Below are 13,032 nucleotides of genomic sequence, written 5' to 3'. Positions count from 1 at the left end.
ACGCAACAGCGAGATAACGCAACGGAGAGATAACGCAACGGCGAGATAACGCAACGGCGAGATAACGCAACGGAGAGATAACGCAACAGAGAGATAACGCAACAGAGAGATAACACAACTGCGAGATAATGACATGGACAGATAACGCAACGGCGAGATAACGCAACGGCGAGATAACGCAACTGCGAGATAACGCAACTGCGAGATAACGCAACGGCGAGACAACGCAACGGAGAGATAACGCAACAGCGAGATAACGCAACAGCGAGATAACGCAACTGCGAGATAACGCAACTGCGAGATAACGCAACTGCGAGATAACGCAACGGAGAGATAACGCAACAGAGAGATAACGCAACAGAGAGATAACACAACTGCGAGATAATGACATGGACAGATAACGCAACGGCGAGATAACGCAACGGCGAGATAACGCAACTGCGAGATAACGCAACTGCGAGATAACGCAACGGCGAGACAACGCAACGGAGCGATAACGCAACAGAGAGATAACGCAACAGCGAGATAACGCAACGGAGAGATAACGCAACGGCGAGATAACGCAACGGCGAGATAACGCAACGGCGAGATAACGCAACGGCGAGATAACGCAACTGCGAGATAACGCAACTGCGAGATAACGCAACGGCGAGACAACGCAACGGAGAGATAACGCAACAGCGAGATAACGCAACTGCGAGATAACGCAACTGCGAGATAACGCAACAGAGAGATAACGCAACAGCGAGATAACGCAACGGAGAGATAACGCAACGGAGAGATAACGCAACAGCGAGATAACGCAACAGCGAGATAACGCAACAGAGAGATAACGCAACAGCGAGATAACGCAACTGCGAGATAACGCAACTGCGAGATAACGCAACTGCGAGATAACGCAACGGAGAGATAACGCAACAGAGAGATAACGCAACAGAGAGATAACACAACTGCGAGATAATGACATGGAGAGATAACGCAACGGCGAGATAACGCAACGGCGAGATAACGCAACTGCGAGATAACGCAACTGCGAGATAACGCAATGGCGAGACAACGCAACGGAGAGATAACGCAACAGCGAGATAACGCAACAGCGAGATAACGCAACTGCGAGATAACGCAACTGCGAGATAACGCAACTGCGAGATAACGCAACTGCGAGATAACGCAACAGAGAGATAACGCAACAGCGAGATAACGCAACGGAGAGATAACGCAACGGAGAGATAACGCAACAGCGAGATAACGCAACAGCGAGATAACGCAACGGAGAGATAACGCAACGGAGAGATAACGCAACAGCGAGATAACGCAACAGCGAGATAACGCAACGGAGAGATAATGCAACGGATAGATAACGCAACAGCGAGATAACGCAATGGAGAGATAACGCAACGGAGAGATAACGTAACGGCGAGATAACGCAACGGAGAGATAATGCAACGGAGAGATAACGCAACGGCGAGATAACGCAACTGCGAGATAACGCAACTGCGAGTTAACGCAACAGAGCGATAACGCAACAGAGAGATAACGCAACAGCGAGATAACGCAACGGAGAGATAACGCAACGGCGAGATAACGCAACGGCGAGATAACGCAACGGCGAGATAACGCAACGGAGCGATAACGCAACGGAGAGATAACGCAACAGAGAGATAACGCAACAGAGAGATAACACAACTGCGAGATAATGACACGGAGAGATAACGCAACGGCGAGATAACGCAACTGCGAGATAACGCAACTGCGAGATAACGCAACGGCGAGACAACGCAACGGAGAGATAACGCAACAGCGAGATAACGCAACAGCGAGATAACGCAACTGCGAGATAACGCAACAGAGAGATAACGCAACAGCGAGATAACGCAACGGCGAGATAACGCAACGGCGAGATAACGCAACGGAGAGATAACGCAACGGCGAGATAACGTAACGGCGAGATACTGGCTTCCAGTTGCAGCACGCATCAAATTCAAAGCTCTGCTTCTGGCTTACAAACAATAACCCAAACGGCTCTGGGCTACCTTCACTCCTTAATCCAGAGCTACACTCCCTATCGAAACTTACGCTCTACCAGTGAAAGACGCCTAGTGCTCCCACCACAACGTGGCGCAAAATCAGTAGCTAGACTCTTCTCCTCTGTTGTTCCCCGGTGGTGGAACGATCTACCAAACTCCGTCCGATCCGCAGAGTCCGTATCCACTTTTAAGACCAAGCTAAAGACTCAGTTGTTTAAGGAGCATTTCCACATTTAGCTTAACTAAATGAGTCAGAAAGATTTGTCCAGCTTTTTGGCTCAACCAAGTACTGAAGAAGCTGTGTGCACTTATGCCCAAGATGATATTGTGTGATGAAATGATGCACTTATGCCCAAGTTGATATTATGTGATGAAATCATGCACTTATGACCAAGTTGATATTGTGTGATGAAATCGTGATCCTGTATTTAAATAAAATGACTAAAAAAAAAAAAAAAAAAAAAAAAAAAAAATTATATGCACTGCACTAGCACTACATGACAGCACCTGGGTCCAACTGGACTCAAAAGCGGTCTGACTATCACTTAATTATGACGTCCCATCTTGTTTGAATTCATGCTTGTGTTGTTCTTCCTCTCAAATGTAAGTCGCTTTGGATAAAAGAGTCTGCTAAATGACTGTAGAATAGAATAGAATAGAATAACGCAACGGAGAGAAAACGCAACAGCGAGATAACGCAACGGCGAGATAACGCAACGGCGAGATAACGCAACGGAGAGATAACGCAACGACGAGATAACGCAAACAAGTGCTGAAAATTACTCTGCACACACACACACGCACGCACACGCACGCACGCACACACACCCACACACACACATACAGTGTTTTATTTATCCATGTGTCCATTTCCTGAAAGCTGCTCTGCATTTATATTGTTTCTGTTGCATGGATGATCCATCCAGGAGTTTGTTTTCAGCTCTGAAGGTTCTGCAACAGAAAACAGGATTTCTGTCGGATTCACTGATGCACACCTGAGAATTTTACCTTCACAGACAAGCATTGTTAGTGACACCTCAAAATTAAACTCTGATTTCTGAGAAACATAAAGACAGTGATGCAGCAGGGCTGCAGCTCGTTTTGTAATGCAACTATCATAAAAATGCTTCTTCCTGTAGTAAGAAACTGCACGTTTCAAAAGATGCACCCATAGCCCAGAATCCAAAGATAATCAGTGTACTAATGTTTGCACGAATCTCAACGGGCTGCAGGAAGGGAAAAAAAGGGATGATGCATGATCACCAGTAGCCATGTAACACTGATTAGCTAGTCATTGCAGCTCCACCCTCATATATATATATATAACCAAAAACTGTAAACACTGAGCAGCAAGAACAGGACAGAGTGGATAGCTACTAAATTACCACCTCTTCCACAACTAGTTGAGGGCCCACTCATATGCCCTGACTGAGGTTTGATGTTGTTTATCCACCAAGACTGAACAGCCTTTTGTTCTGCTTCCTTTTACAGTTTCTGTTCTTCATAAAAGCATGACTTGTACCAAAACATTTTTCTGTTGAAGTTAAATATTGTGATGCTTTATCATGTCTTCCTCTCTGCACTTCTGGAAATGTTCATTATGTAACTTGAAACCTTTTCTTCTTCCTTTTTTTCCATCATAAGACAGTAATAGCTGTCTCGTGATAGAGGCTGAATGCTGCTGCGTTCCTGCACCCAACATAAGAAACTTCACTGAAAAACTACACGTCTAAATCAAATATGTTGCTGGAAAATGGTTCTTCATGGAAAATGCAGTTAATTCCATTATTTGTACCATCATTGACACCTCTGCTAAATGCTACAGGACTGCTAACCGACAGCGGTTACACATCTGCTAATGCTGCTGCTAGCAGCTAATGCTAAATACTGCAGCTGACACTAGCGGTTCTGCTGTTTTGGGGCCTCATGTCTAAACTTGAATGTAGCAAAGCAGACAACAGGTGGAGTATGTAGGGTATACAGGAAATTTGGCGCACAAAAACTGTCAGAGTGCACATACACGTCCCACGCTTTTTTCCGTTTATAAATCAGAATCCACTTTAAAGTTGGTGCACGTGAGGAAGCGCCTTGCCCCGCCCACATGGTAGAAGAGGGAAGAGGATTTCTTTGGAATGTAAGACCTAATGGACCACGCTGGAAAACTAAAACAGGTTTTATCTGGAAGGGACAGCTTGGTCATCACCAGGTCAGAAAGGCGGAGGAGGGCAGCAGGTGGAGATGCTGTCAACGCTGTGCCAGAGGAAGACGCCAGAGAAGAGGATCAGCTCATTTTTTCCTTTGTTTTCATCTAGAAAATAAACATGTACAGATACATCTGAGACTGGTAGCAGTTTATTTAGTGGTAAATAATATTTCTTTCTAGTTCCTGGTGTTCCAGCTGGGTGGGCGGGGCTACAGCTGGGTGGGTGGTGCTCCAGCTGGTTGGGCGGGGCTGCAGCTGTGGGTGAGCGGGTGAGGCCAGAGACTCCACCCAGCAGTCGTGTCCTCAGAGGAAGTCCTGCAGGTGCAGAGGGACACCATCACCACTATTAACCAGGTGCATAAGGAGTTGCTGGAGATAAAGTCTGGAGGGAAACTGGGACGCCACTAAAAAGCTTTGTGGAAAAATAAAAACTCCTCTACATGTTCCCTAAGCGTTGCATCACTTCTTGACCTCCAGCTTCCAGTCTGGTCCCGCTCTGCTGGGTCTGAGAATAAAGGACTGGAGCTGCTTTCCAACTGTTCTTTTACTGACTGCAACACGTTGGGACAGCTTCTTCAGAAAGACGCCTGCAGGCACCAGAACGTAGAGCGGGTATACTGTACTTCCATACGCCGCCTGAAGCCTTGTTTCCAACAATGGATTACGGACCAGATTCTGCAGATGAAGCCTCAGTTAGTGGACCCAGGCTGATGAGCCACATGTTGGACCACACATGATCTGGACGTTTAGAGAATGAAAATATTTTGGTTAATGACAGGAGGTTTAATTTCCAATTTGCAATTTCCCTGTAGGATTATTATTATTTTTCATTTCCTCTCTCCTGGTTCTCACTGCAACTTTAGTGCATCAACAGATCATCGCAGAGGCCCGAGACCATCGCAGAGGTTCAGGACCAATTGCAGAGGCCCAAGACCATCGCAGAGGTTCAGGACCAATTGCAGAGGCCCAAGACCATCGCAGAGGTTCAGGACCAATTGCAGAGGCCCGAGACCATCGCAGAGGCCCGAGACCATCGCAGAGGTTCGGGACCATCAGAGAGGCCAGAGACCATTGCAGAGACCCGAGACCTTCGCAGAGGCCCGAGACCATCGCAGAGGTTCAGGACCAATTTCAGAGGCCCGGGACCATCGCAGAGGCCCGAGACCATAGCAGAAGCCCGGGACCATCGCAGAGGCCCGAGACCATCGCAGAGGCCCGAGACCATCGCAGAGGCCCGGGACCATAGTAGAGGTCTCCATCACAGAGGTTCGGGACCAATGGCAGAGGCCCGAGACCATTGCAGAGGTCTCCATCACAGAGGTTCGGAACCAATGGCAGAGGCCTGAGACCATCGCAGAGGCCTGAGACCATCACAGAGGCCCGAGACCATCGCAGAGATTCGGGACCATCGCAGTGGTCCTACATCACAGCACACAGCAGTAAGTCTTGCTGGTCTCTGAAAACCCGCTCCCTCCAGAGTTTTACATCGTCCAGCAGAGCCAGATCAGCTGTTGTATGTCTTTATGCTTTATATCCAACCATCCGTTTTCTTAACGGCTACAGGTGGAAACACCCTGATTGTAGCCTGACTGACGTGCATGTTTCCATGGTTTCCATGTTATTTAAAAGTAATCATTATTAATCTGCCTGGAACCTGCTGGCAGCAGACAGTCGCCTTATTTAGCTTGAATGCACTCCCAGGAATATTAATTTGAAAAATGCCTCTTTATTCATGTTTGCCAGCAACTTTAATATCTAACATGTGGGGTGAAAGGTAACGTGATCCTGAACGAATGTCTCACATTATCTCCGATTTAATTCGGCACCGTTGGTGTTGCAGTTTCCCGTTTCTCCAGGTTTTGTGCGTATGGCAGGTCAGAGTAGCCGTGGAAATAGGAGCATTCTCCCACCATGCTTGTTTTTTATAAATCCAAGAAGTTGACTAGAACCGGTGTATTCTGGTTTTTGAACATACGGCATATTTATAAATGAGGCTCCTGGTCGTCAAGGCTACAATCCTGCAGGTTGGACTGATTCAAATGAAATGGATCAAACAGTGGTGAGTCCTGCACCCTGACCCATTCATCTGAGTCAGGTATGCAATCAAAACTAGGTGATCTTTTATATTTACAGGAACCTAACAAGCAATGACTAAATAATTTCATGTTTTCAAGATTAAAGTAATTAAATCATGTATGATTTGCATGACCTTCAGTCATGTTGAGATAACATGAAAAAGATAAGTCATAGACCGGATTTCCACATAGTTTATCACTTCCTTTTAGAACTAAGCAGTTTTGTTGGATTTACTTAATTTACATGAGTCTAATTAATTAAAAGTTTATATAAAATCATATCACTGTCAAATGAGGATCAATAATTCTGTGAAATTAAGTTCAGACCAGGGCTGAGCACATTAACGCGTTAATTGCGCGTTAAAGCAACGATTAATTAACAGCGTTAATTTTTTTAAATTTTTTTAGTTTATGTACTTTTTGCTGCTGGCTTTGACTGCTGCAGCAGTGATGATGTAATGAGGAGAGAGCGGCTTTATTAACATGAAGAGACGTTTTCTGTCTGGAACTTAAGAAAGAAGAAGAACCGACGTTTCTCTTTGTCCAAACCCATGCAGATGGCAGAACATCGTGATGTTTGGATGGGAATGCTCCCAAAAGACAATGAAAAACTTTTTTTAAATTAATTTATTTATTTAAATAAATGCGGTTTTAATTTAGGCCAGACAGCAAAGGTAAGGCATGTTTTCTGACTTTTACAAACGCGCAGCATAAATCGGGTCTTCTTCTGCCTCTGGTTCGGTGAATCTTGGTCATATTAAGATGAAACTTCCAGCTGTGGAATCTGTGAGATGTGAGCTTTCAGTAGAGGAGCCGTTTGTTCGTGTTCATGGGGAGACGTCATCTGTGTTTACATATCTTTCGGACTTTGTGTACCTGAGGCCTGTACTACGAAGTGTGATTAACATACCCCGGATTTCTCTCCGTTACCTGGTTGACCTACCCAGACATTCAGGATCTGGATAAGTTGTCCTATGAGTTAAGATTTGTGCGCATTCACATAAAAGGGGTGGTGTTTGGAGGTTCTGACCAAACACATCAACATGCAAACATGGACAAACCCTGCAGAGTAGTGTATTTACCATGGAGGAGCAGACTATCATTGTTCAAAAATACGAAGAATTTAAACATATAATTCAGGCTAAAAGCAACACTGTTGTTGCAGCAAAAGCCAGGAAGGAATCCTGGCAGAAAATTCCCGACTAAACTGACAGCACTTAGATCCCTGTATTACAGCACCAACATTCCTGCACTGTAAACCCCAACAATACTACAAACTCATAACTATTGTAGGCAACTAAATCAAAGTGGGCTAAGTAGTTAACCTGACTCGGAAACATTAAGTATTCTTAACGAATAATGTAGTTTTGATTTCACACACTGAAAAAAGTAAGTCTAAGATTATGTAGTTGTGACACAATAAAGCCTGTGATTATAACAATACAAAACAATGTTGGTCCCTTGACATGAACATATCAAGTTGTGAATTAGTTTACATTGGTTCAAAAAACAAGTCATTTTGATTTTTGTCCTGAACAAGATGTATGTAAGTGGCTCAACAAATTTTCTTATGCAGACCTACTCAACAAAGAATTTGCTTGTTGTATTTACTTCACTGCGCCCGTGTGGTGCATTCTGGGTATTTCGCGCCAACCGGCAAAGGCAGCGGTCCGAGAGAGCGGGGAGGTAAGAATTACTTATTTTTAATGATATAGGTGGTTGAGTACTACAGTTTTTTAGGTTTTTATATTGTTTTATAAATGCATAAGTAAGATAACCGAGGCTCCTGATGTGATTTGTATAGAAAGTGGCTTCACAAGACTTCCTGCTAACATCACTGGAAAGTAATGTTAGCAAATTTGATTTTTTTTTAAATTTAACTGATTTCAAATATAATTCTAAGCTGTCTTTTACAAGCGTCTTAAAGTAGGCAGGGAGGTGTTTTGTTTCCTCTCAACATTAATCATTAATCATAAATGACGCCCGGTCTGCAGAATATACCTGTGCAGTGTTAGCCGTGTGGCTGTAGGCTGTCAACCTGCTAGCCACTGAACCACAGTAGCGGGCAGAGCGAGTCCAGCCACAGGTGGGTGGCTATTAAGACTCGGGGCTCTCAACTCTCTCACATTGGGCGAGAGGCACACGCATTTCGACCTCGTTCACACGCCGCATGTAGCATTTCTCATTTTGAGAAATCACAGAACAATGCTGCTCCGCAATTGTACTACAGGTCCCATCATGCACTGCGGCGGTCTGTAGCGCGAGTATCCGCAGCTCTTCAGCTTGAAACAGAACAACAGCGCTGAATCTGCACAGTGGGACGCTCACATTGACTTGAATTGTAGCGAAGTGAAGCCACAGCCTTCCTTCTGCATGGGACCAAGAGATTTTACCGTCATTGGTAAAGATACAGGAGGAAAATGATGCAGGTGAGCCGAGTCATACACCAGGAATTATTGTGTGACAAAGCCTTTGAAATAGATCATGCAATGAACACGAGCTGTTCACTTTTAGGAGTTAAATGTTCACTCAGTTGATCTTCTGGAGTTAACCTTTAGAGGTCTATTAGATTACACATTTTCAACTTAATAACTATAGCACACAGAACTAACTTCATTAAAGTGGAAACAAGATAAACTCTCTGAGTTTTTGTTCGACTTCGATGGACCGAGTGAAACAATGTAAAGCTGCAGATAAATCCAGAATGTACCTAATTCAACCAATTTGGCCTGCTTCCTGCATTTGGCCCCCCTGCCCTGTTTTAGAAAGCTTTACAGAGCAAAACCCATGAACTGTAATACAAATGCAACGTCTCATAAAACCAGTTAAACAATCATGATTTAAAACTTTTTAAAAATCAGCTTTTATATGTTTCATTTTTTTAATATTGATATTCACACCTATATTTAAACAGTTGCTGCATTATGTGTATTGTTGTTAAAAAACAGATCAAAGTATCACCTCAACGTACAGTACTTTCATTTCATCATTGAAGTTTTAATGTATAAATGCAATTCACAGTGCTTAAAAATTTACTGAAGACACTAAAGTCAACCTGACACTATAAGCCTGTATTTGGTGTCAGCTGACTGTTTTTGCACTTGTGAAGTTTAAGTACAGACATGAAAGTTGCTGCCTCGTTAAGTTTCCCAGTGTTAGATTTTTTTAGTTTCCTCCTTTTATTGACAATTTCATGTGAATGCATTGGAGTTAAACTGACTTTTCTGCATGACTTGTCGTGCAGGCCAGGTGTTTTTGACAATGATTTGGTTGAATTGTATGTTATGTGTCTGACACGTGTACAATAATCTCAAAGGTCTCCAGCTTTCTTGTGCTTGTACTTTTTTTTTTTAACATAGTATCTACACTTTTCTGACAGCTTTTGTTACATTCAAGATGCCAGACATGTCAATTTGCCTAAATTTTGCAAATATTTATGCTCTTAAATATGATTGCATTCAGAGTTATCTGACCTGAACTCAATTAAATAAATTTGTTTTGTTTTTTTCTTAACATGGTTAAAAACAGACTATTGACCATGATTTTGTTTTAAGTGGTCAGTTACTAACTACGCCATTGTATCCTCACCAGGTGATTTATCGTGTCAAGTACACTGGATGAAGGTATGTAAAAACAATTGCAATTGTTGTGAGGAAAGTGGGCAAATGCTAGATTGTGTCAATTAATTTATAGATCAGACAAATTATCATTTTGACGGCAGAGGTTATGCTATTTCACGCATAAATGTTTCGACAGCTAAGTCTAAAATGTTACAAAATGTAAAATAAAAGACAAAGTTACCTGACTACCTGTCAACCAATTAACAGTATTTTCTCAAGATGATAAGATATACACGATTGCCAGATTAAAGGTGGCCTAAATTCATTTTCTTTAAGTTTCTCAGTCTCCCATACAGTCATAAGGTTCTGAACTCTCATATGCATCTGAACAATATCTTTTAATATCCTCTGTAATATGACAGATTTCAATTTGTGCTAAACAGAGTCGAGAAGTCTCCAGACTTTCCTGGTGTGAATGCACCCTTGGTGTTCTGTTTTTGTTACTCTGTCTCTATAATTTTCATGATGTTTCTCCATCGCTTGTCTGACTGTTTTTTGTAGATTGAGGAGGAATTCCGGAGGATCACACTGAAGCCACTACAGTCCACATTCCTGGGGAAGTTGGACCAATATACGCCGAGACTACTGAGCCTCTACAGAAGGAAGGGAGGCGCTGTTGGGAAGAAACTTGATGAGACCCTTGACATGTTAAATGAGGCATGTACTTTTTACACAACAGTTAAATAGTTATATGTATTAGCTTTCTGACATCTTTACTTAGCATGATCTCATTTTTTTTTACATTTTAATAGGACAACAGCATTGAGTGCAGAAGACAGGCTGTGATCAGAGGTCTCAGTCTCTACCTTGGAGAAAAGACAGAAGAACTAATCAAGGACTACAAGGTAAAGAAAATGGAATAAAATCAGTTTTTAAATCAAATTGAATGGGACAATTTCGCCAGTAGGTCTTATATTGGCTTCAAATGGCCTTCAATTTCATTGAATTTAAATCTGTGATACCCATTGACAGTCTTATAAAGCTATAAAATTACCAAAGCAACCAAATCAAATTAGTCTGATCTTTCTCAAGGGGAGTAATAGAGCTCTACTGTATGAATCTTTCACATTAGAATACAAGAGGGTTTTATTCTTTCTGGAATATTTTACAGGTTTTTGATGATGACGATGCTGCGACTGTCCAAGAGGCCCTGACTACACACGTTCTCAACATCTTCGTGGTCAGCAAAGCCAGAGATGAAGATCACCCCAAGTAAGCTGGAATAGCCATTGAGGGAACAGAAGTCTTTTTTGGTATCCCTGATGTGGCACTCGCTTGTACCTACCTGATGGGCCTTATCTATGCCTTGGACCTAAGGTACCCTAACAAACTAAAATACACTTTTGAGGTTTTTCAAAAAATCTTCCTAGAGCTGGAGGATGTCAACCTAAAGGTGTCCTCCAAAGTCCATGATCTCAAGGTCAGTTTACATGCATAAAAACCATGAAGACAGAGGTTTTGAGTCAGCTCCCTCTTGTCTAAGATAAGTTGTTGGGTTTTACAATAAATGTTCTCAGGTTTTCCACCACACTTCCTTAGTTTACATTTCAATTCTTTGAAGCTTGTATATCCTTAAATTTGTTATATGGTATAAGTTCCATCATTCTTCTGCACTGAAAATGGCTAATATAATTCAGCTCAGCACAAGGAAATCATTTTGGCCAATAGAAATCATTATAAGTGACCTGAAATACTTTTGAGGTAAATACTTGAGGAACTTTTGAGTTACTGCTACAGGAGGCCGATATACAACAGGAAAATTCTGTGACGTTTCATATTTTGTATTTGTGAGGTGCTTGATTTTTTTTTTTTTTTCTTTTTTTGTTAAATCAATATATTGGGTAGATTTTTTTTTTTAATTAGACTTTTCAGTCCTATATTTTCTTGTGTTATTTATTGGTCAGATTTTAAATGTAGCCATCATTAAAGTAGGATGTTAAAACCTTTAAAGTCAGACTATTGATTGCAGGGATGAAGCTCAAATACTTCCTCAGGATAGACAGAATGTTTGTTTGGATGTTTGTTTTTTAGAATATGTTTGGAAGTTCTCTTAACATTAAAAAACCAGTAAGCAATAAGATGCTAAACCCATGATTTATGTTTTGGGTCATTGGTATTGTGTTATGGCGCACCTGCCACTTTCGTCTCAAGTGTTTCTATGTTGTCAGATGATGGAGTTTATGGTCTTATGTTCCTATCAAAGTGTTTTTGTCATATTGTGCGTACCATGCCATAAAGTAAACTAAATTGTTACCACACACCTGGAACTATTGTTTAACAAGGAAAACAAGCCTTTTTATGAAGTTGAATAGATGTTTGAATAATGTGGGCATTGTTGCAGAGTATACAGTATTAGAGCTGCAACTAAAAATGTCGTTCTTGCAATTAATTGTTTTTTATTGTGACAAAATTGTAAAATGTTTCCCAAAGCCAAAGATTCAACTCAAAATGTATTGTTTTAAAGATTAATTGATTAAAAATCCCTTTTAAAATCAGTGAATATAGTAATTAGCAACTTAGTAATAAAACCACTAATAGTTGCAGCTCTACACAGTACACTCAGTTATTGCCCATTTCAGTGGCATTACATGTATGACATGAGTTTTGCGAGAAAATAAAAATGTCAATTTTGGTGACTTAGAACCTCTTGATTGTGTTGATCCTTGGACTTTCCATCTCGTGCTCCATCTCACACAATTTGTACCAGGGAATTTATCTTCTTAATTTTTTTTGTGGTATATCATTTTTGTAGTAGCATGAGGCAAAAATATCAATTTCTACTTTGGATAAATTGACCAAACAGATATCTCACTCTTGATTTAAGTAACTCACGATAACAAAAGTATACAGTGTTTTCTCTACTGATAAATAGTAAGGCAACTTTTTGCATCATTTTGTCACATATATGAACAAGGGTTGTCTTTGTAATTACAACATTCATTTTGCAAGTCAGGTTAACTTACATTTGTAAGTAAAGTTAACTCACTTTTGCTAAAAAAGTCAACTTACTTTTACAAGTAAAGACGAGTTACTTTTGCAGGTGAAGGCAACTTATCACAAATGAGTTGCCTACGTTTGCAAAAGTAAGTTGACTTTACTTGTAAAAT

The 13,032-nt window shown here is 41.5% G+C and overlaps 1 protein-coding gene and 1 long non-coding RNA gene across 2 annotated transcripts in view; one reads left to right on the top strand and one right to left on the bottom strand.

Moving 5' to 3' along the window:
- The window catches only part of dcc (DCC netrin 1 receptor), a 385,109-nt gene that overhangs the window by 166,612 nt on the left and 205,465 nt on the right, over positions 1–13,032 (bottom strand).
- LOC121629714 lies at positions 9,790–11,126 on the top strand. The gene is made up of 3 exons (XR_006008426.1): positions 9,790–9,928; positions 10,678–10,770; positions 11,037–11,126. It is a non-coding gene; the product is annotated as an uncharacterized LOC121629714 (long non-coding RNA).

The sequence above is a fragment of the Melanotaenia boesemani genome, chromosome 19, assembly GCF_017639745.1.
Source record: "Melanotaenia boesemani isolate fMelBoe1 chromosome 19, fMelBoe1.pri, whole genome shotgun sequence".
NCBI classification, from domain to species: domain Eukaryota; kingdom Metazoa; phylum Chordata; class Actinopteri; order Atheriniformes; family Melanotaeniidae; genus Melanotaenia; species Melanotaenia boesemani.
This window is presented reverse-complemented; position numbering and strand designations above follow the sequence as displayed.